Source organism: Varanus komodoensis, unplaced genomic scaffold (genome assembly GCF_004798865.1).
Source record: "Varanus komodoensis strain SLA01 unplaced genomic scaffold, ASM479886v1 scaffold99, whole genome shotgun sequence".
NCBI classification, from domain to species: domain Eukaryota; kingdom Metazoa; phylum Chordata; class Lepidosauria; order Squamata; family Varanidae; genus Varanus; species Varanus komodoensis.
This window is the reverse complement of record NW_025336676.1, coordinates 576,693-601,056: the sequence shown is the minus strand read 5'-3', so window position 1 is coordinate 601,056 and position 24,364 is coordinate 576,693. Positions and strand designations below refer to the sequence as shown.

Below are 24,364 nucleotides of genomic sequence, written 5' to 3'. Positions count from 1 at the left end.
ATCCTTCTGATGGAGATTAGATTACAGCATGCCTGAACTCCTTCTCTGAGCAAAGAGCATCTTTTGCTTCTCCTGGCTGGCCCTTCCCTTCTGGGGCTCTGGACCTTGATCGCCAGTAGCAGTGGGAGCAGGCATCGGCTAATAAACTTTGGCCTCTGGCATTCCAGGACACTTAGCTGTGCTTGCAAACGAAATCTAACAACAGGCTCTGGAAGTGACAGTGTGATACGGAGAGGGCAGCAGCTTATGCTTGGTGCTGATAAGTGGGGCTCCTGACTCAAATCCTGAAATGAGGCCCCCTCGTCTCTTCCACGTCATAAAAACAGGTGTGGCAGGCAGAAACCCAACCAGTGCTGTGTGGAAGTATTCCCTGCTGGATTTCTGTCTGACAGGTAGCAAACAGCAGAGGACCCTATGGGAAGGTAGGAAGGTTGGGTACCACTGAAAAACCAAAAAAACCAACATTTCCTTCTTTCTTTTTCCCTCCAGCTCTAGATCAGGGGTTTTGTGGCCCTCTCGAAAAGCACCAGGGGACAGAGCAGATCGTTCAACAAATGGCTTGTTTGATCCCGCAGTTTAGAGTGCACAGGATGCAAACTGGGATCACTGAGTACAGTCACTGCCACCTTTACCTGGGGAAATGGGTCAACTGCAGAGTGGCTCCTTACTGGGGAGGTCATGGCCCTCACCAGGGCCTGGCTGCATGCGCCGGCGGAAACGTTCTCCGGAAAGAGAAAGAAAAGCATGACGTGTGGTGGCACTGAGGGATACATCCACGACCACCAGGACACAGTGGTTTGGACCCCCAGTGGCTGCAGACCTCAGCACAAGAAGCCCCACAGGCAAATTGAAATGTGATTCCCTATTTGCCAGAGGGGGTGATCTGATGCCCAGTTGATGTTTTGGACAACCTTTTCCCATAATCATGACTATTGGTCAGGCTAGCTGGGGCTGATGGGCACAAGCATGGCTAGGGCACCAGGTTTCCTTCCTATAGAATCATAGAAGGGGCCAGAGGGCCAACCCCTGTTTAGTGCAAACTCCAAGTTAAACCGTCCCTCTTAGATGGCTGTCCGGCTGCATCTTGAAGGTCTGTAGTGTGGGAGAGCCCACCACCTCCCTAGGTCATGGCTTCCATTGTTGTTCTGCTCTAACAGCCAGGAAGTTCTTCTTGATGTTCAGCTGGAACCCAGCTTCCTGTACCATGAGCCCATTATTCCGTGTCCTGCACTCTGGGATGGCTGTGAAGAGAGCCTTGCAAGTACTTGTGGAGCGCTATCGTATCTCCCCTCGTTCTTCTCTTCTTGAGGCTAAACACACCTGGTTCTTTCACTCCCTCCACACAGGGCCTTGTTTCCAGTCCCCGGATCCTCCTTGCTGCCGCCTCCGGACCCTTCCAGCTTGCCTGCGTCTTTCTTAGACTGATGAGGCCTGACCAGTGCTAAGTAAAGAGGGACTAGTACATGATTTGGGAGTGATATTTCTATTGATGCAGCCCAAAATAACATTTGACCTTTTTGCATTCAGATCACATAGTTCACTCATATGCAGCTTGAGAGCCATAGAATTCCAAGATCCTTCTCACCTGCAGGATTCTTGAGCCAAGTTTGCCCTTTTTGTAGTGATGCATTTGGTCCCTTTTCCTGGGTGCAGAACTTGGCATTTGTCCCTTCTGAATTCCATTCTGCTGTTTGTAACAACATGCACCAACCTATCAAGATCACCTTGAATCTTCTTTCTGTCTTCCAGGGCATCAACTATGCTGCCCACCCAGTTTTGTGCCATCTGCAAATCTGATGCAAATGTCCTTGCACTTTCTCTTCTAAATCAGTAAAAGAAATGCTGAAGAGCACCGGGCCAGGACTGAACCCTGGGGTATCCAACTCTTGTTCTCTCTCCCCAGTGTGAGAAGGTGCTGCTGATGAGTACCTTTGAGCCCGATTCTGCAGCCAACTGTGGATCCACCTGCTAGCCCATTCTTAACTAGCTTGCTAATCAGGATGTAATGGGGGTCTTTGTCAAAAGCTTTGCTGAAGCCAAGCCGTTTTATGTCCATGGCATTCCCACAGTCCACCAGGGAGGTTATCCAATTAAAAGAATAAATAAACGAAATCAGACTAGTCTGTCAGAATTTGTTGCTTAGGGATGCATGTTGGCTTCTAGTAATCACTGCATTGCTTGCAGATGGACTACTTTATTTATTTATTAGATTTATACCCTGCCTTTTTTCTTCCAAAGGAGGCTTTATAATCTGCTCCAGAATTTTCCCAGGGATCGATGCCAGACTGACTACTCTGTAGTTCCCAGTTCTTTTCTTGAAGGTGGGACAACAGCAGCCCTTCTCCAGTCTTCTGACACTTCCCCGTCTTCCATGATTTCTTGAAAAGAATAAACAGTGGTTCTGCGAGTTCTTCCACCAGCTCCTTTATGACTCTAGTGTGGAGTTCATTCACCCCATTAGATGATCCTTGACCATTTGCATCTCAATCCTGGGATGCCATCCTGCTCCTTCATCTTGCACTTCCCCTTAATCAGGAAGGTCATAGGTCTTTGGGGAGAAGACTGAGCCAAAGTAGGAACTGAGCACTTCTGCTTTTTCTTTGCCATTTGTTATTATTTTGCCATCCTTACTGAGTAGTTCAACACTTATTTCTTTCTTCTTTCTTTTACTTTGGACATATATAGCAGGGGATGCCATATGAGGCGAGACTGAGGGAGCTGGGTCTCTTCAGCCTGGAGAAGAGGAGACTCAGAGAGGATCTGTTGGCAACATACAGGTATGTGAGGGGGTGTCACACGGAGGTGGATAGAGACCTGTTCTCCCCTGCAGAGGAAGGCAGGATGCGCTCCAATGGAGCCAAGCTCAGGGAACCAAGGCTCAATTTGGATGCCAGGAAGCACTTCCTGACAGTCAGGACCCTGAGGGTGTGGAATGGGCCTCCATGGGAGGTGGTGGAGGCCCCATCGGTGTGGGTGTTCAAGGATAGGCTGGACGTGCACATGGTGGGCATGTCGTGAGTGGAGCTGGCTGGAGCTGGGGGTCAGACTAGATGGCCCGGGAGCCCCTTCTGACTCTCTCTGTTTCTATGTTTATATGAAAAAGGCTTTTTGTTGCTTTTTGCATCCACCACTAGCCCCTCAGTTCATTCCTTGCTTTAACCTTCCTGATGCCATCCCTGCAATTCCCTGCTACCTAGTCTTCCTTCTTCAGTTGGATCACTTGCTTTGAGGTTGTTTTGAAGCAAAGGGCAAGTTAGATATCTTTTTCAAAAATTTACCCACCAATTTGAAAAGTCATGAGAGGGCCAAAAAGCTGGAAGATGGAGCTCGGCAACCCGTGTGTGATGTCCCATGTTTCAAGTTTTCCAATATTACTTTTGCTGATTCTGAATAAAAACAACATCCTGATTATTTCATTCCTCTGTAGACCAGTCCGATCCTTTCTCTTGTCTCTGGCACAGAGGTGGGAGTGATATGATGGGGCAGCCTCCTGTGACTGGAGCTCGAAATTCTTCCTTTTGAGCCCCAAACCTCTGGGAGGCCCCATCACCCTGCTGCTTTCTGGGGGCACTTGCAGAAAGAACCTTCCAGGGGCCCTCAGATCTCAGCTGCATCCGAGTTCTTGGATTAGCTGGGGGAGGTTGATCCACACATGCTTCCACCAAGATTTCCCCCCCACCTCTCTCCTGTCCATGAGCCCCTTTTTACAAATAGGTGCATCTTTACATGGGACTTTCAAAGACCTGCAAACACGGAGACTTTTGAGCATAACTTTCGAGTGTGTTTGAGCTTCATCTTTGTCCCGTGGGCCAGGGATCTCCTCAGGATGTAGCCCTGCCAATGCACAGAGAGTTTCAGTTGTGGGTTGTGTAAGTAAACGGTGAAGGCATTTCCTGAAGTGTCTGTGCATGCACATAAGCGCCATGGCCAGGCCCAAGACCTGTTTTAAACCCTGAACCACGTCCTTGCTTTGTTTGAAACAAAAGAGTGCAAGCCCTCTTGGCTTTGAAATCCATGGGGGACAGAGCGGAGGGAGATGGTGCACAGCTGTGGCGAGGCCAGACGGCTCCCACATACACTGTGAAGCCCTTGAGTGGCAGTTCGTCCCAGGCTATGCGGACTGAAGTCCTGCAAAGCCAGCCTTCTCCTCCTCCATGGGCTGCCAGTCTTGATGCGGCTGCTGTGTCATGTGCTCGGGGATTTCATTTGCAGAGCTGGGCAGGCTCACGGCACATGGGATAATTAGGGGCCTGTTGTTTTCAGTGCGCTGTTGATAAGCGAGGGCTACGATAAGGTACTAAAAATATCCTAAGAGCCCTTGAGCCCTCGCTCTGCAGAAACACAGATGGTTTTATGCTCAGTGCACTTTGAGGAAGCAGAGGAGGAAGGACGTTTGGGGAAGGGGGGAGGGGAGGAGCACTGTCAGAGCAAGGCAGCCGAAAAGGTCTGCTGAAACCACATGCAAGGTGTGGTTGCCCACGTTTGTGCCAGTCCCACCGAAGGCACGGACTAGCGATTCACTTTCCAAAACATCTGATCTGTGCAGAGAAGAAAACCATTGGTTGCTAATATGGGTCAGTGCAGCTGCCTGCAGGATGTCACCACGAACGCCCACACTTTGGCACTGAGCACTGTACCATCTGGTTGAACCATCATCACTTCCCGCAAGGCATCCTGGGAGTAGTAGTTTGGGAGAGGGCTGAAAGTTGGGAGAATGTTATATTGCTCCACCAGCACAAAAGGATTCACCAAACTAATGGAAGCTTGTAGTGTATTTTCATTTTCTTGGATTCCAGTGGGTGGGAAAACTAGTTGTATTCTTCCCAACAGTGAAGGACATTTCCTGAAACACCTGCCCTTTAACCCAAGAGACATGTGGCAACAACAAGAGTCATGCGCTTTGCACATAACTAGAATAATTGAATCATAGAAACAAAGTTGGAAGGGGTCAGGAAGGCCATCGGGTCCACCCCCTGCTGTTGCAGGACACCAGTTTACACCCTCCCACTCAGGTGGCTGCCCACTGTTTTTCTGTATGTTTCCAGTGTGGGAGCGCCCCCCACCTCTCCAGGCAGCTGCTTCCACTGTTATATTGATCTAACAGTGAGGGAGCCTTTCCTGATAATCTAGGCTAAACCTGGGTTGTCACAGCTTCAGCTGATTATTCTGTGTCCTACACTCTGGCATCAGCAAGAAGAGATCTTGACCTTGCTCTTTGTAGTATGTATAGAGGGATCTCATGTCCAACCCCACCACCCCGCAACACCAGCCTTCTCAAGGCTGAACATGACCAGTTCCCTCAGTCTCTCCTCACAGGGCAGTTTCCAAACCCTGGATCATTTTTGTTGCCCTCCGCTAAACCCTTTCTAATTTTTCTGCCTCTTTCTTGGTACCTAGAACTGGACACAGGATTCCAGGTGAGGTCTGACTAGTGAGGAGTATAGAGGAACTACTGCTTCTTGTGATTTGGAAGTGGTGCTTCTGCTGATGCATCCCAAAATAGCGTTTGCCCTTTTGGCGGCTGCATCGCATTGTTGGCTCATGTTCAGCCCATTGTCCACAATCCTCCGAGATCTTTTTCTTCTCAGTTCTGTTGAGCCACGTATTCCCCATCCTGTATCGATGCCTTTGGTTTCTTTTTCCTCGGTGGAGGACTTGGCACTTGTCCCTATTCAATCTCCTCCTGTTGCTTTCAGCCCAGCGTTCAAGTTGATCAAGATCGCCCTTGATCTTCATTCTGTCTTTCAGGGTGTTTGCTATTCCACCCAGTTTTTTATTGCCATCGAATTTGATTGTCTTTCGAATTTCATTAGCTGCGATGGGAACCAACCCCCACAGCTTGCCACAAATGCGTGTAGGCAGTGCTTTTTTTGTAAAAAAAAAAAAAAAAGTGCCAGAAGTCACATCCTGGGGTCACACTTTTACACTAAAAAAGATTTTTAGTGTAAAGCCAGTCACTCTACACATACATAAACATAAAGGTCCCTGCCGGCACGGACACAAAAGCAGCCCAGCCCGCAGGCACTATGCTAAGGATGTTTGCTGCTGACCTGCTATGCCCCACAGGCGATTCAAAATCACTTCCTAAAATCCATTGGAAAAAAAGGTGCCGGAACGCCATTCCGGTGTGTTCGTTCGATGACAAAAAAATCCCTGCGTGTAGGACAGGCAGGGCCGGTGCCCCAGAATAGCACCACCTCTGAGGAGGGGAGATGTTTGTATTTTAATGTAAGCCTACCTAATTCTCTCTTTCTAAGCGGAGATGTAAACTAATAGAGCCTTGTCCTTTTAACTTTTGCTCCAGGCCAGATTTGGCCATCCTGTTCTCCAGTCCAAAGCACCTTTAAAAATGCACCAGAACTTTATGCACTTCCTGGGAGAATCTGCATCCACTTTGGTTACGCTTAAGGGTGGTTTGGCCCCTTTTTGGGAAGCACCGTTCTCCTTTCAAGGCGATGGGGAGCCAGATTGAAACAATGCACATGCTCAGAGGCATCTCAGGACATTTGCAGGGCACACCTACCATGCTCAGTTGCCCCTGGCCTAGGCAGAAGTCTCCCCTTGCACTCCGGAAAGCAGCTGGGGGCAATCACAAGGAGGCGGGGCGCTTGTGTAGCTGAGAGCAAACAGATAGCAGGTTTGGTAAAAGGCAGGAGCAGCTTCCAGCCCAGTTTTTGTTTTTTTGTCAGCTCTTTTTCAAAGCTAAAACAAGGCCCCACTTGTTTTGGAAATAACAATTTCCAGCCCCTGGGTCTGCCCACTAATTTCCTGTCCAAGCATGGCAGCAGAACCCAGAGCTCCTGAGAACAGACTGGAGCGTACTGGGAAACGGCCGGGAGTTGTTTGCGACATCCTGGTGGCTCCAGGAAAGATTAGGAACAGCGTGGGGTGGTCATTGGTGGTGTCGGGGTGGGGGCATTGTGTGTGAATCTGCTGTGCAAAGTGTTTTTTGGGATTAGAGGGAGAGGGCAAGTAAATTCTGTTGCTTCTGGAGGGGCGGGGGCACTTTGCTTCAACTCTAATTGGAGGAACGTGAAACTCATCGCTGCTCTATCAACGCAGCCTCTTGGGTGATCCCGGGGGGCTCATTCCCTTGGCCAAAGGCTGGACAAAGTTCAGAGAGGTTTGCAGGGCTATTTATTGTAAGTTCAACAAATAAATGAGTAAATAGTGATGTGTGTATCACAGGGACTGCTTGAAAAGAAGAATGTGTACTCCTTCCCCAGGACTCCCAAAACAGATAACCTGACCTGCCCCAAAGGGGTGTGTGTTACATCTGTTCAGACACCAGAACCCACATAAAATAACTGCCATGCATCCAAATACATTTCTGTCTCAACCCTTCCTTGCCTCTGTTTTGTCTCTTTTGGTCTTATGCTTTACTTCTCACGAAAGAGTTAAAATTGGTGAGGTGGGACTGAAGAGCTCACTGTTCAGATGGAACCCTACAGGGGATCGTTAAGCATCCTTGTGGCGTAGTGGTTAAGAGCGTGGAACTGGGACTCAGAGGATCTGGGTTCTAGTCCTCACTCAGCCATGGAGCCAACTGGGTGACTTTGGGCCAGTCACAGACTCTCAGCCCAACCTACCTCACAGGGTTGTTGTTGTGGGGATAAGAGGGAGGAGGAGATGTAAGCTGCCTTGAGCCCTTTGTAGGAAAAAGGCAGAATATAAATCCATAAATAAATAAATAAATAAATAAATAAATAAAATTGGAGCACTACCAATGATTCCCGGCTGTGGGAAAGTGGGTGTGGCCAAGGGAAGGGGTGCGGCTCACCCCAAGGCAGGTTTGAATGGAGCTGCTGTGATAACAAACAGGTAACCTTTAAGGAGGCAGAATTTTCTTCTCTGCACCACACCCTCCAACAACAAATTCTGCAGCTAAATTTGAGAATCAGATGGGAAGGAGGCCACGGAGGCACTTTTCCCAACTATGCTCCTCTGCATTGATGCCTTGATGGCATATCAGTGTGACTGAGCAAGGTGTGATGTGTCCTTCCAAGAAGGCACCTTGCACATGCAATCCTATTACGAGCTTAAAGTGGTTGTCTCCCTCTCAGACCTGCGTTGCTTCCTGCCACTGCCACCCCTGCAAGGAGTCCTGGGATTTACCATTTGCCTAAATGCTAACCATATGCCACCATTTAGATAGTCCCCTGTGGAATACTGGCCTGGGCATGGAGGGCAGGCATGGAACTCCTCCTGCAGCTCCCTTGCACAGATTTGCCCCAGCCGCAGATCTGAGAGAGGAAGGACTGTTTGCAAATGGATGCACAACAGCCAGTATTTCCCTGCCCGGGACAGATCTGCCCTGGAGTGGCAGCTGGAGACCTTGCTGTGGGGAGAGCTCAGCAGAGATGTGAGGTAACAGCGCAGGGAGGTGCCCCCAGTGCTCCAGTCTTGACAGAGCAGATTACGGGTTTGAGAAACTGAGATGGGGTATAGCAAAAGTGCCTTCAGCCTTTCCTGGTGCTCTCCCACAGTTTTGGACTACAACTCCCATCACCATGCTGGCCAGGGCCAATAAAAGGAGAGCTGAAAGCAATCAAAGGGTACCAGGCCAAGAAGGTGTTTTGTAGAGACATCGGGGTCTTTGGGGCGCCCTGGCAGCTGCAAAACCAACCCCCATCCTCCTCTCACACCTATCTGCGCACCCAGCAACCAACTGGTTCTGCATGCAAAGAGCATGCTGCTCCTGTTGCATGCAGCAGCCTCCACATTCCACACAGGGGTGCCATCGAGTCAGCTGTGCCAAGCTGGTGTTGGAAGGAAATCCAGATTGGATGACAAAAGAGACTTGAGCTGCATGGCCATCCCAGCTGCCTAGACCGGATCAGTTACTGCAACAGTGTTCCTCAGGGGTGAAGAATACAGTAAGTCTGGCCTTTGCTGCAAGCAAACCTTGCAGGCAGCCATGAGGCCTCCACGGCATGCCAAGCAAGCTTCTTTCCAGGAAGAGAAATGCACCGTTGCCAAGTCTCAGCTGTTAAACGAAAACTTTGCTCAGACTGAGATAACTGTGTTGGTTATCACACATGATAACCTAATGGGGGGAACTGGCAGATAGTGTGTGTGTGGGAGAGAGATTTTGAACTGCAGTTTTGCAAGTTGCAGTTTTGAAATGAGTTGGCAGGCAAAAACAAAGCAGAAGAAAAGGAAACACGTGACTTTGGCTTCCCCACTCCACCCACCCAAGGCAGCTTCCATGATCTGCCTCTCCTCTATTTTATCCTCACGACCACCCTGTTGTCCAGTCCACAGAGGGCCCTAAGTTGCCCAGGGAGCTTCAGGACCAAGAGGGACTCCAACTTACCTCTCACAATTATGCATGAGGTAGTCACCCCTGTGCAGGGCTGGACACTGCAGTGACCATGTTTGGTGGCCTGGGGCAAGCAGCCTCCAGCATGCAAGCCACCGTGCTGGACTGCCTTGCAGGAGTGTCGTAAACACAATGGGAAGGAACTGTAAATTGCCCAGGCCACTTTGGCTATTGAGTAGTATAGAAATGGAAGCAACAACAGGAGCAGCAGCAGCAGCAATTAATTATGCCCATCAGTGCCCATCTTGGTGTGACATAGTGGTTAGTTACAGAGCAAGTCAGGAAGCTGGGAAGGTGACCTCAACAAGTGCGTCTCTCAATCTGCCCTACCTCCAAAGGTCGTTGTGGAAAGCTGGGATTCAAGTGCAGCAAATAAAGAGAGAGGATGATCTGCTAAGTCTGTGCAGGGGCGGATGCATGGCTGGAACACTCAACCCACAGCAGACAGTCTTTCACGCTTCCACCCCCCATCCACCCAATTCAGCACGGATGCTGAAATGGCTGCGAGGATCCCAGGAAGGCCTTGGATATCATCCCATGGTCTGCTGCACTTTCAGGGTGTGGAAATTGCCACCTCTCTAGCAGGCGCCCCCCCCGCACACACTCGCTCAGCCCTCTTTGCTGAATGCAAAGTGAGAACATGGCTGACTCTGGCATCAACAGGCGTCCTGGGAGCAAGGGCATGGCATTCTGCAGGGGAAAGGTATCTGGCAGTTCCCAGCTCCCTGTGTCTGCCAGCCTCATTCTCTCTCCCTCTTTTTACCCTCTCTCTCAGTGCATCTTTCCCAGTTTTTCTGTCTGGCTCTCTGCACTCATCCACTCTGCTCTGAATTTCTTGCCGTCTGCTTGACTACCTGCCTCCACATCTTTCTAACAGTCTCTTCCCCCTGAATCTTTGGAGCTGCACCCTGTCTGCCAGTCTATAGTTTTTTCCATTGAAAAAACCAGGATGCAAACTTCCATGCACATGGGAACATTGTGGGTGGAGTGGCCTGGAGACTTCGCCTCTAGGCTGTTCCCTGCACAGCCCTTTAATCAAGTGCAACTTTACAACATCCCCTCTCTCTCCACACACATGCAAAAGGTGAGCTTCGATTAGTCTTAGCTTGAGCCTGGCTCAGTCTGAGAGCTTTCTGCCCCCAATGCCTGTCACAAGTCGCTCTGGACCATGTCACACACCAGAAAAATGACTGTGTGCGGAGGGAGCATCTGTCAAGCACAAATCGACTTGCTTTTCATGGGGTGACTTAGGGGCATAGGGCACTTTTCATATGGGATGGAAGTCCAAAGCCTCCCGCTCCCCCCACCCCACAATTTGCAGAGACTTGCAGGTTTGTGATTCCTGTTATCACCCCTTTTTCTTACTCCCCAAACTGCTGGAAGTGCTTACACCTGAATGAACAGCACTGGTTTCCTTGAATTAAGGCTTGTTCATAAAAGGGTTTACACAACTAGAGTGTAAAGCCCATTCAATGAATCTCAGCACTGTTGTGCATGTGTCTGTGCATGTGAAAGAGAGGGAGGGAGGGGTGCTAGACCTGGCTTCTCAGAGGGATAATATTTTGGACATTCTCAGAGATGCATGTGGATTTTCTACACACTGCAAGGAAGAAACACCCAGGGACTGAACCTTCGCTTGGCTCAAAGACCCAGTTGTGACTTCTCACTGAAATGGGAGAACACTCTGGATATGCTCAGAGGCACACTGTCATCATCCAGGCATTCTAAGAGCTCTTAAAAACCCTGTTTATGTCTCCTCCATGGTAGGGAAAGGCACTCCGGGACACTGCGTCAAGCTTAATTCACCATTTTCAGATGCCCAGGCTTGGATGCTGAAAGTAAATCTTGGGGTCACTGAACACCCCCCAACACACACACGCACATGCACACCTGCTTGTGCTTATCCATTAGCATGGTATTGCCCATCTACATAAGCTCAGACGATCTGTGTTTGCACTCTCCAGGACCCCCGCTCTGTGCTGTGAGGATAAGATGTGCCAGAATGAAACCTTTGGGTTTATGCTGACGTTCTTCCTTTTCTTTCTTAATGCATTTTCTACCTGGTGTTCCTTCCTCATTCAAGGATCACACGGTGCTTGCACAGTTCTCCTTGCTCATCTATTATCCCAACAACCCTGCAAGGGAGGTGAGCCTGGGAAGCAGGGACTGGCCCAGAGACACCCCGTGGGCTTCACGGGTCTTCTCACTGAGTTTCTTCATTGATTTACCTGATGGGAAGCGGGCTGACAATACACTCTGCCTGCGTTCAGAGGACACCCAACCATACTCACAGCCCCACGTACTCCAGCCCTGGGGACTGGCAATAACGCCTTGGTGCCCCTTGTGTATTATGATGTAGCACATGCATTCGTTTAGCATCCGCTCTGCACATGCTCAGGGGCACAGTGCCACTCTCACGGTCTCGCGCGTCCAGCCAATAACGTTCGGCAGGACAGTGTTCATTTCCGTTCTCTTTTCTAAAGCAAGGGCTCACCTCCCGGCCTGGGGAAAGCGGGAAGGCTCTTTGCACGCGCGCAGAGGCGCGTTCTGCGCGAGGCTCCCGCGGGGGTCGGGCAGCTCCTCCTCTTCGGCCTGGCAGACTGGAGGAGGCACGCGGGGAGGGAATGAAGCAGCGCCTCTCCCCGCCTCCTCGGGGCTCCTCCTTCCCGGGGCCGCCCGGCCGTCTCTCGCTCGCTCGCTCCCGGTCCGGAGCCCAGCCGGGGAGCCTCGAACGGCGCCCAGAGAGCAGCCTGCGGCGCCAGGTATAAGGGGCGGCGGGGGGGCGGGCTCCCGGGGGCGCTTCGGAGGACTCTCCCAGGCCCCTCTGCCGTGCCCGGGGAGGCTTCCCTTCGAGGCGACGCTCGCCCGCCAGGCTAGGCGTCTGTGGGGCTGCCAGTCGGCCGCTCGTGGGGGCCGGCTTGGCAGAACGCCCCCGCTCCCCCCCGCGTCGGGGCCCCGGCCTCTTCCCGCTTGCCCTTCTCCCCGGGCCCCTCTGGGGAGCGGGCGCGGCGCCTGTGCCAGGAGGGCGCCTTCGGGGCGCAACCTGGAGCCCAGGGAAGGCGGGCGGGGGCTCCAGGAAGTGGGCATCTGGAGAGGAGCCCACCCCACGCCCTCTCGGGGCGGCATCCAGGTGGTCTGGCCGGGGACCCCTCCAGTCCTGCCGGCCGAGCGGAGGCTCAGGGTGGGCGCCTAAGTCGCGGCTCTGGCGTGGGGCACCCAGAGGGCATCCAGACAGCTGGCGAGGGAAGGGCTTGAGAGGGCCAATGCAGGCACTTGGCGCACTGCTGCCTCGAGGGCGCGGATCGAGGCCTTTTTCCGCAGGGGCGCTTGGCGGGGGCGGGCTGGCGTTCTGGGTCCTGTGTCACGACGGCGGTGGGTGCCCGGAAAGGCCCAGAAGGCTCCCGAATCGGGCGCGGGAAACGGGGAGGGGGCGCCCACAGATCATCCCGACGGACTGTGTTCACACGTGGGTGGAGCCCGGGCCCCGTAGTCCCGAGAAACACGCGGAGCTTTGCTCGCACCGGGGAGGGGACGCGTGGCGGTGCCGGCCGGGAGCTGCTTGGTGCCGGCGCGCCGTTGGCACGGCCCTTTTGCGTGTGGCGAGGGGGCATTCAGGGAACGGCGCAGGGGCCGGCGAGCGGGCGCTGGAGAGCTGCTGGGTGCGGCGCGAAGGGAGCTGAGGGTGTCTGCTGGGGCTGGGAGCCGTGGCCGTGGCCGGGGATGGGGATGGGCGCCGGCGGGGTGAGGGCTGCCGGGGGCCGGTGCCAAGCCCGCCGCCCTGAGCCAGGCAGGGAGAGGCGCGGGGGCAACAAGTGGCACGCGCCCCTTCCCCGGCACACCGCGTCGCTTTCGCCGCTTCTGCAGCCAGCCGCCAGCCCGCCAATTTCTCTTCCCTGGCGGAGCCCCTGCTAAGCGAGTTCTCCCTGCCAAAGAAAGAGCAGCCGTGTCACATTTTTAATTTGAAGAAAGCCTTCCCAGGCCGTTTTCTCAGGCCCTCGCGCTTGGGATGGGGGGGAGATGAAGTGGGGAGATGCCCTGAACTGCACTGCACTTTGGCTCAAGGACACTTTGTCGACCATCGCGGCCACAGGCTGCCTGCCCTCCCTTCCGAAATGAAGCCAGGACTGGGGAGAAGCTGGGCAGGTGAAGCTTCTCCCAGCAGCATGCAAGGAAAAGCTTTGCCAACACTTACTCATGGAGCTGCGGCCCCGGATCTGCTCCCCCCCGCGTTTTCCCCTGCAGGGCAATTAGGCTGGAAGGGAGAGACGGAGAGAGCACGCGCCAGAGAGAATTAGCATTTGGTTTGAGGTGATGTAGAGAAGAAAATATTTTGTTGCTTTTGCCTCCCATGGAATGTAAATAAATCCTAGTATTACTTTGAAGTCTGCCCCTGCTCGGCCTGTGTAGATTTTACAGAGATTTGCATCCCATAACCCCCCCCCCCCCGCCTTGCTGCTGAAGTACAAAGCGGAGGAGCAGAGTCAGAAGGGAGGGTGGGCCCAGTGTGGCTGTTTCGTGTTGGTTGTGCTTTGTTGCAGTGTCGAGAAAGGGTTGGCAGAACCCACATTTTGGCTTTGTACGTTCTGTTACTGACACAGGATTCTGTGGGCCTTCATTGATTGTCTGGTCAGGCTTTGCAGCCGTGGCTGCTGTGCTTGGGTGCTTTTAACGGAAGACTGTTCATTGATTCAACGCTGTCAGTATAACCTTGCCAAAACCTAAGATTTGCCTGTTCATTTATTTGCAAAGTTGAACTGCAATTTCACCTTTCCTCCAAGAAAAGGGCATCCTGTCTCCCGCTCTTGAATTTTCTCCTCACAGTAACCCTGCAAGGTAGGTTAGGCTGAGGAAATAAGTGGGGATTGGAACCCGAGTCCCCCTAGCCCTAATCTGACACTGTTCAGCTAGGCTTCCCTAGCTTGTTGCCTACCAGGTGAGATAGGCTGTAAACCCCTTCAAAGAGCACAGTGGCTGGGGATACTGGGAGCTGCAGTCTGACAGTTTCTATAGAGTGCCTGGTTGGGGAAGGCTGCTTGCACAGCCCCTAAACATGCGCAGAATGCCCTTTCTCTTTCACCCCATGGCAGGTGAACAAAACAATTATTTAAAATAAAATTAAACCTCTGGGATTAGGAGGGACCCCTTCAGGTTGTAGCAGGTCCTAAATCTGCACACTTTTTCTTTGAGGCTAGTCTTCGTTAGAGGGGTTGCAATGAAAGACCTGTGGCTTTCTGCCCCTCCCCCACCCCACCCCAATACACACAGCTTTTGTTTGATTCTTCTGCTTGTTGTCACCCCTAAAAATTGGGTCAAGCTGTTCTGGGAAGCTGTTTGCCACCTCTCCCCGATACATTTAAATATTGGCATGCCTCTGCCATAATGTTTGTTTTCATTCAGTGCCAGACTTTTCCTTCTCTGCTTCGTATTTTTTATCCTTTTCTCATCCTGAGAAGCCTATGCTTATTCTAGGACTCAGAAGTTACAGCTTGGCTTTGGAAACTGTTTCCCAGTGGCAGGGTTCTATGGGTTATACATGAGGGCACCTCTGGGCATGAACGAAGTGCTTTTTCAGACAAGCAAACAGTGAAGGCCTGCTCGCCCAGCCCCACACCATCTGGGCTTCTAGGGAGGGATGTGGGGACACAACCATTGCCAGCCCACCTTTCCAAGCTAAGAAATGAAACATTCTCTGTCCCTGCTGAAAGTGGGTAGTTAAGAGTCTGAACTGTGGAATGATCCTAAATATTAACCCAATGCTCTCCAAAATGCCCTTGCTCTAAAAATCTAAGCTGCACCATTTTAGGTGCTAGGAAGCAAGCCCTCTACCTGAGTGCTCCTCTGCCTCAGATCAGAGCCCTAAACGGCTTGGGTCCGGGCTACCTGAACGAGCGCTTATGTCTGTATATGCGCGACCGCCCCTTGACATCTGCGGGAGAGGCCCTTCTCCGGGAACCCTCCATGAAAGAAATTAGGAGAGTAAGTACCCGGAGGAGGGCTTTCTCTGCGGTGGCGCCCAACCTATGGAATTCACTCCCCAAAGAGGTCCGCCTGGCACCGTCGTTACTGGTTTTTCGGCGCCAGGTAAAGACCTTTTTATTTAAACATCATTTTAATTGTTAAAATATATGATCTGGCCAGGGCAACTTCCTCTTCCTTCTCTTTCCTCCTCCTATATTCTTTATTTACTTATTTTATACTGTTAATTTTAATTTTATATTATTGTATCTCAGTGTATTTTTTGTATTTCTGTATTTATTGGTAATTTATTATGTTCTATTGTATTTCAATGTATCTTATCGTGTTGTAAGCCGCCCTGAGGCTTCGGCAAGGGGCAGCATAGAAATGTAATAATAATAATAATAATAATAATAATAATAATACAGTGCCCCACAAGTAGAAAACTAGCCACACAAGAAAAGGTCTCCTGTCCTTGTGCATAAAATGAGGCTGCTCCTGCTTTTACAGACTCATAGAATAGTAGAGGTGGAAGGGACCAGGAAGGCCATCAAGTCCACCCCCCTGCTGTTGCAGGACACCAGTTTACACCCTCCCACTCAGGTGGCTGCCCAGCTTCTTTCTGAATGCCTCCAGTGTGGGAGAGCCACCACCTCTCCAGGCAGCTGGTTCCACTGCCATATTGCTCTGACGGTGAGGAAGCTTTTCCTGACGTCCAGCCTGAATCGGGGTTGCTGCAACTTGAATTGATTCTTCCATGTCCTGCACTCTGGCATCAGCAAGAAGCGATCTTGACCCTCCTCTTTGTGACAGCCTTTGAGGACCTTATAGAGGGATCTCATGTCCCCCCCAGTCTTCTCTTCTCAAGGCTGGACATGCCCAGTTCTCTCTGTCTCTCCTCACAGGGCAGACTTTCCAAACCCTGGATCATTTTTGTTGCCCTCCTTTGGACCTGTTCTAGTTTTTCTGCATCTTTTTAAAATCTTGGTGCCCAGAACTGACTGAGGTCTGACTGAGGAGGAATATAGGAGAATTACAACTTCTTGTGATTTGGAAGTAATACTTCTATTAATGCATCCCAAAATAGTATTTGCCCTTTTTGCAGCTACACCATATCACTGGCTCATATTATTGGCTGTTAGCCAATAACTCCATGGTCTTTTTCTTTTTCAGTTCTGTTGAGCTCTGTACAGTCATCTTATAGCAAACCATTGGTTTCTTTTTCTAGGTGGAGGTCTTGGCACTTGTCCCTACTGAATCTCATTTTATTGCTTTCATTCCAGGATTCAAGTTATCAAGATCACTCTGGATCTTCATTCTGTCTTCTAGGGTGTTCTATTTTGCTCAGTTTTGCATCTTCTGTCAGTTCAATTATCTTTCCTTGTACTTCCTCATCTAAATCATTAATGAAGATGTCGAAGAGCACGGGGCCCAGGACTGAACCCCGTGGCACCCCACTGGTTACCTCCATCCAGTTTGAGAAAGTGCCACTGATGAGCGCTGTCTGTGTCTGATTCAGCAGCCAGTTTGGATCCACCTAACAGCTTTTCCATCTATTCCACTTTTTGCTAATATGCTTATCAGGATGTTGTGGGCACTATGTTGAAAGCTTTGCTAAAGTTAAGGTAGATTGTGCCCGCATTGTTTCCTCTGTTCGTTTGGGAGTTTACTCCATCAAAAAATTAGATTAAATTAGTCTGATATTAAAGTGATCAGACGAGATCAAATTAGTCACTGTTTGCCTTTCCTCTGTGTGAAGGAGGACTGTCTTTTCCCGCTTTGACTGTCTGACCATTCAATGCCATTGGACAAATATCCCTTATCTGCTTCTATCTGATCGAAAAAGCCACAGATGTTTTGCAACAGGCTGTGGAAGGCAGAAAATAGTAACTGAGAAAGACGTGGATGACCTTCTGTGGGAGATGCAAGTCCCTTTCCACCTCTGGGGTTCAATGATCCCCCAAACAAAGGAGCAGGCCTGGCCAAGCTGCTTGTTCATCAAACAAAGGGGCATTTGCTGGTCTAATATTTAGACAGTGGCGAAACAGAGGGTTGAATTCTGAGCACTGCAGCTGCGAACTGGTTGGGACCGTGCCGCAAGCTGTTGCGGGGAAGGGATGCTACGTCCATGGCAGATCTTTACTTCAGTAGCATATCCTAATTTTATTGCTAGAATTTCCAGATAGGTAGGTTTGTTAGTCTGTTTATGACTGATTGATTGATCAATCGATCGGTTGATCAAATGCTTGCTTTGATTCGTTCCCTGCATGTCTACCGAGAAAGTGACACAAAAGGTGAGGGGAATTTCAAACATTTCAATATAGTTTCATAGTCATTTGAAACAGTTGATGGACACAATGACAAAAGAGATACATTAGAAATCGGTTTAAAAACAATCCTTCCAAAACAAAAACAGCTCAAGAGCCAAAGGGTTCATGTGAATAAAAACATCTTTGCCAACTGGCAGAGGGACAACAGGGAGCTGACCTGGACTTCTTGGACAGTCTGTTCCAGAGAAGCGAGTTACAGGAGACTGGAAATAATTGTGACCAATAAACCAGAAGCCCGTGGGCTCAAGGAGCGTGTGTTTCTTTCACCAGTGATCACTGGCCAGAGTGAATTTGATGGACTCCTGGCCTTTCTCTTCAGCAGAGCGTTCTCTTTTGCATGCCAAACGAAGCAGATCATCTGGCGAGAGAAGGCCTAAGGAGAGCTGTCTCATGAGGTCAGAGCCAAGGTCCATCCGGTGAGCACTCACGTCCCACACAGCAGCCAGCCAGGTGAGTCCTCAAGCAGGGCATGCAATCTGTGGCTCTTCTGGTTGTTGGATGAATACCAGCATCCAAAGGTGGACCTCCCCTGAACATGGAGGTTCTGCTGATAGAATTTCAGAATTTTAGAGCCAAAAGGGACTGTAGTGATATACAAACTAACCCAATGCGACACAAGCATACTGTAATGGCAGCATTCCTGCCTTGCTCAAATCTCGTGAAGGCGTACCTGCCACTTCCCTAGGAAAATTGGTTCCACCACCAGACATTCCTGGAAGGAAGTTTCTCCCAACATTTGGCTATCATCTGCTTCAGTGTAGTTTGTGCCTGCTGGTTCTCGTGCAACTCTGGAACGGCTGTGAGCATATCTTGTCCCTTCTGCATGTCAGCACTGGCTTGGACAGCATGAATTTACTTCATTTATCTACTCCTTTAAAGCTGAGCCTTCACCACGCCTGCAAGTGGGATTGCTTGTGCCAAAGAAAGAAGGAGACTCCTGTGCTGAGCAGCCAGAAATGCTGCCAGCTGGGGAGTCTTAGACCGTCCCACCCCAAGCTGCCTGCCTCTGGATGCTTCGCATATCTCCTGGTGGCCAAAAGATCTGGAGGACTCCAGGTTGGAAGGTCGGTCTCAGCTTGCGGGTCGTGAGCTCGATGGTTTGGCCCACTCTGTTCTGCCTGCCATTCCTGATGATAACACTTCTTGGGTTTTGCCCCGTCCCAGCAAAAGTATTGGGCTCCTGTGTTTCTGGACAGTGCCTGGACTCTTGCTTTGGCCACAGGAGCCCCACTTCATCACAGAATTTCTGTGCGAGAGAGCGAGCGAGGGCTGAGGGCTGGGGCAGTGCCTTGTTTCTCATCCAGTGCTGTATTAATCTTAGACTTGTCTTCTGCAGTCTGGTGCTATCTAGAAGTGTGGCACTACAGCTCCCATCAGTCTCACCCAGCAGGCTCCATTTGCCATGGATAATGGGAGTGGAGGACACAAGACTGTTTGGTACTCAGAGATTTCTAAATCGCTCTCTTCCAAACACACTTCAGGCTTCCTTGGTTAGATATTTGGGGTGCAGGGGCACTGCTTATAACGCCACCTGATTGCCCACATTTTCTGGGCCACTTCTGGTCATGTCACAATGACAGTTTGAGATCAAAGAAACAATGCAGCAGGATCCGACAAGTAAGCCAGACAGAAATTCTCTTCCTCATCAAACATTCAAGAATCAAAAATGCACAAGGCCTGGGATTTATTTATTTTGTAAAATGCTCTTCTGATGCCGGAAAATCACAGTAGTGGTCTTAAGAAAGCCTCCCTGGAGAGGGTGTTTCACAACTGTGGGGCCCTGTGCTTAATAGCCACTCATCTCACCTTGTTCAGTGGGGCACCTTGGGAAGCAACTCCCGAAATGAACTTCTGGTCTGAGCAGGCATTTTGAGGAGACATAGAAACATAACAGTGCGAGTCAAAAGGGGCTCCTGGGCCATCTAGTCTGACCCCCGGCTCCAGCCGGCTCCACTCATGATATGCCCACCATGTGCACGTCCAGCCTATTCTTGAACACCCGCACCGATGGGGCCTCAACGACCTCTTGTGGAAGCCCATTCCACACCCTCGGGGTCCTGACTGCCAGGAAGTGCTTCCTGGCATTCAAGTTGAACCTTGGCTCCCTGGCAGCGCGTCCTGCCTTCCTCTGCAGAGGAGAACAGGTCTCTGCCCCCCTCTGTGTGACACCCTCTCACATCCCTGTATGTCGCCAACATATCCCCTCTAAGTGTCCTCTTTTCCAGGCTGAAGAGACGCAGTTCCCTCTGTCTCGCCTCATACGGCATCCCCTGCAAACTGGCCACCAACCTTGTGGCCCTGCGCTGCACTGACTCTAACCTGGCTATATCCTTCCTGTAATGAGGGGCCCAAAACAACCCTTCCAGGCTCATAATACGTAGTTTGGTGATAATAGGAAATGTTCCCTCTCCTCTGCCACCTTGGCAGCGAGAAAGAAATTGGATCTTTCTGCTTTGACATTCAACAGACTGGATTTTGTTGTTGCATCTGATCCAGCTGCTGTGGTAGATTTTAATAGTGGATTTCCCAGAAAAGCCAGGATCAAAAACCCCAGGTGTGCTGGTCTGGCCAAAATGTTAATCAAACCATGGTTTGTTCTGGTTTGGATGTAATGGCAAACCATAGTAAACTGGGGACTCCCTGAAGCCAGAGTGGGGGAGATGGAAGGAGGAGCCATGCCATGTCATGTTTTACAGCAGAGGTGCAGAACACCAGGTCAGGGAGCCATATCTGTCTCCCCAGGGATCTTAGCTTGGCATGCCGGGGTTCCCCAGGCTGCTGTGCCCCTTCCCAGCCAACCCCCCTTTCCCTGGCAGTTTCTGGGCATTTGTGCACCCAGAAACTGCCCCTGATTTGGGGCTCAATTGGATACCTCTAGAAGCAAACCAAAATGTAGCACTTCCTGAATGTCTGTTCTGCTCGAGCCCTGGGCAGCACGTATGGTTACGAGGGCAGGAGCTCCCTGTTTCCTGTGAGGTAGTCCAGATGGCCCAAAGTCATCTCGCAAGCAGCCAGCTTGAATGGGGACTGGGACCTGTCCCCTTTCAGGCTCTCTAATGCAGCCTTTTTTGATGGCTTGGACTGCAGCTCAGAATGGGAAAGCCTCAGATTGGGAAAGGCTGCCTTAAAGCATCAGGGTAGAAGAGCCAATTTTCAAAAAGGATTTTAAGCAGGACTTGTTCTGCCTTTTCCCTGTGATGCTGCAGCATGGCTCAGCCAGCATGGCTCTGTGACAAGAGTGCCAGAGGGGGGCTTGGGAAATCCATGTCCTAGCCCCACTCAGCCATGGAGCTTATGGGGTGGCTCCAGGTGAGGCCCTCTCTTTCAGCCCAGCCTGCCTTGCAGGGTTATTGTTGTGAAGAGGAGAGCCTTGTAAAACACCTGGGGCACCTTGCAAGAGGAAGGAAGCCGGGGTATAAATGCCATACAACAATTGTTTCGAGCCCTACTCGAAGCTCTCCTGCTTCCTCAGTCTCCCACAGCCCTTTCTCGGGCTCCCCGGCGTGTCCTGGCTTGGACAAATGGGCTCTGCATGGAGAATGCAATTTATGCCAAGAGGCAAGAGGGAAGAATCGCTTTTTCAGGAGCTGGTGGCTTCGTCCTTGTTTTGCCAAATGTCGACTGGCTTTCGGGGAGGTTTGTTTCACTTTTTCATCCTATTTCCAGCCCTAGACTGGGGGTGGGCGACCTCGGCCTGTGGGAAACCTGGCAACTTGGGCTTCTCAGTCTGGCTTTCCAGGGGCCCCAAAGACCAGGCTCCCTTTCCCCAAGCCCCCATTATCTAGAGATTACCCCGCTTTGCGTGGATAAGGTTACTCGCCTGCAGCAGGAGCATTAAAATAGGTTGGTATTCTTTTGGAAGTCAGGCCTTCCCCTGTTGCTTCCTGCCATGTCCCTTATGCTTCCCGTCCCACCCGCCACTAGAACAGACCCCCAGCCAGACTCCTCTGGAGCCAAGAGAGGTTTGCACCCCTGTGGTGCAGCATGTGAGGCTCTGCAGTGGAGAGCTGTGGGCTGCTCCGGTCCCGTGCAAGGACAAACAAAGACTGCCAGTCCAGGATGCAGCATCCTGGAAATCAGAAGTTCCTTGCTTTTAAATGTCCAACCAAGTTCCTAACTGTAATTGTCATATAGACGTGCATGAAAGCCATTGGGTGAACCAGATAATTTGGTAATGCACAGAGCAGGACCTTCTTCCTCTTAAGCACCCCTAACCCTCCCTGCAAGTTTCTAGTCCTTATTGTTCTTTAGTTATGTCTGAAAGCATTTTAATAAGGCTGATAACTTGGCAATGTAGAAAGTGGGACTTTCTCCTTTTTAGAATTCATGTGCACAGTGACTTACTGCTCCTTTACATATGCTTGAGAGTGTTTGGGCGAATCCAATACCTGGGCAATGTGGGAATCAGGACTTCGGTGTCTGTGTTCCTCTAGACCAGGGGTCTCAAACTCACCTTACCTGGGGGCCGCTGGAAGTAGAGTCTGGGTGAGGCTGGGCCACATCAAGCGGTGGTGGGGGGCTGCTCACCCCGCGTCGCTCCCAGAGGCCGGCCCGGGCGCCGCCGGCGCTTTGAAGGCCGCAGGGCCCCTCCCCGTGCCCAGCCCGTCCTGGCGCGCAGCTTAGAGGGAACATTGCGCCCAGGGTAACGACTCACGCAGGTGCGTGTGAGAAAAACGCACAGGCCGCACTATCACTAAACTTTGATATCAAGTGGGGGCCACAAAATATCGTCCCATGGGCTGCAGTTGGCCCACGGACCGTGAGTGTGAGACCCCTGCTCTAGACCATGGGTCCTCAAACTGCGGCCCACCAGAGGTTTTGGACTTGGTGCACACACGCATGTGCCAAGGCAGCAGCTTGCTCGTGCGGAGACTGTTTTGGACTCACTCAGAGAAAAGGATCTCCTTGTGAGCAAGCCGGTGTTGCCATGCAGGGGCTCGCTCACAAGGAGATTGTTTTGGACCTTCGGAGAAAAGGATCTCTGTGTGTGGCTGCCCCTGCTTCACCACGCGCATGCCCCCCCATCCCGTCCCAGTCTGCGCCCCCCCCACTCGCACCGCCTTGGCAGCCTGCGCCCATCGCCAGCACCTTTCAACTGCCCCCCTATTGAAAACGTTTAAGGACCCCTGCCCTAGTCACACTGGAGGAAATAAACATATGCCGAGTGAACTCTGTAGCCTTCACATTTATACCTGCTGCAGAATCCTGGACTGTTGGGTTTTAAAACACCCCACCCCCTACACACCACGTCAAGCACGATCAGCAGTACAGTCAGCACAGGACCTGTGGGGAACCCGAGAGCCAGGACTGGCACAGCAGTGAGGGTGCTGGGCTGGGCTTGGAGGTCTGGAGGTCCAGGGGTGACTTTGGGCCAGTCACAGACTTTCCGCCCAGCCTACCTTACAGGGCTGTTGTTGTGAGGACCAGATTTAGAGGAGGGCAAGCATTGTGTAAGCCCCCTGAGTTCCTCAAAAGAAAAAAGGTGGGATAAAAATATATTACATAAAATAATAATAAATAATAAAAGTCTGCAGTCTTCCATCCTCACTGGACTTTTGGCACGAGCGTGACCTAATTGTGCTTAAATCTTCTCAAGGCATGGCTTACATTTTTACTTGATTTTCCAGGCTCCACGCGTGTGGCTTAAAAATCAATCCAAACAGTCAGGGAGCAAAATTAAATATTAAACATCAGATTGAGCTTTTAAGAGGATGAATTTTTTCACCTCCCATTAGTGGGATGGGACGGGAGAGCTGTCCACTGCCTCCCCTGGAGAAGCAGGGAAGAGATGAAGCCAAAAGCCCAGGCCCAGATTGCTCCCAGGGCGGGCAGGGCAAAGTTGTTGAGGACAGAAAGCAAGGGCCCCGCTTATGCGACTGGGAGCTGTCCCCATTCTGTTAGGATGGGGGAGACGCTGCACAAGATTTGGGAGGCCGCGAATGATTGGTTGCCCAGGGAAGGGGGTGTGGCCCTTGCTCCTATGGGATTCTTCAGGAACCAGTGAGGGAAAAGAGATTGGGGGGGGGGCATACCCATAAAATACTCCTGGCCGAGTTCTCCCACATGCAATTCTGTGTAAAATGTGCAATGGTGGGAAAGTATCAGCGAGTTTCCCTGCCTCAAGGGATCATAGAGTCATGAAAAGTAAGCTTGGAAAGGGCTGACAAAGCCATCGGAGCTGTTGCAGGACACGGATTCACAGCCTCCCTCTCAGGTGATGGTCCAGTTGTCTCCAGTGTGAGACAGCCCCCACCTCTCCAGGCAGCAGGTCCCACTGCCGTATTGCTCTGATGGTGAGGAAGCTTTTCCTGATGTCCTGCCTGAATCTGGGACTTCACAACTTGAAATGATTATTCTGTGTTCTAGACTCTGGCATCAGCAAGAAGAAATCTTGACCTTCCTATTTGTGACAGTCTTCGAGGTCCTTCTAGAGGGATCACATGTCCCCCCTCAGTCTCCTCAAGGCTGAACAGGCCCAGTTCCCTCAGTCGGGCAGTGTTTCCAAACCCTGGATCGTTTTTGTTGCCCTGGATCATTTTTCTGCATCTTTCTTAAACCTTGGTGCCCCGAACTGGACCCAGTAATCCAGATGAGGTTTGACTAATGAAGAGGATAGGGGAACTTCTACTTCTTGTGATATGGAAGTAATACTTCTATTAGTACATCCCAAAATATCATTTGCCCTTTTTGCAGCTGCATTGCATTGACGGAGGTCAGACTAGATGGCCAGGAGACCCCTTCTGACTCGTTCTGTTTT

At 51.1% G+C, this 24,364-nt stretch overlaps 1 protein-coding gene across 4 annotated transcripts in view; it reads left to right on the top strand.

Moving 5' to 3' along the window:
* The first annotated feature begins 11,992 nt into the window (after positions 1-11,992).
* Positions 11,993-24,364, top strand: part of CERS4 (ceramide synthase 4) — a 51,479-nt gene continuing 39,107 nt past the window's right edge. Inside the window, exons 1-2 of one of the 4 annotated variants that reach the window (XM_044419084.1) lie at positions 12,005-12,084; positions 17,930-18,057. The gene's annotated coding sequence lies outside the window, so the exon portion shown is untranslated. Of the gene's footprint in view, positions 12,085-17,877; positions 18,058-24,364 lie in introns of all 4 variants that reach the window. The other 3 variants (XM_044419086.1, XM_044419085.1, XM_044419083.1) reach the window with 3 other exon arrangements.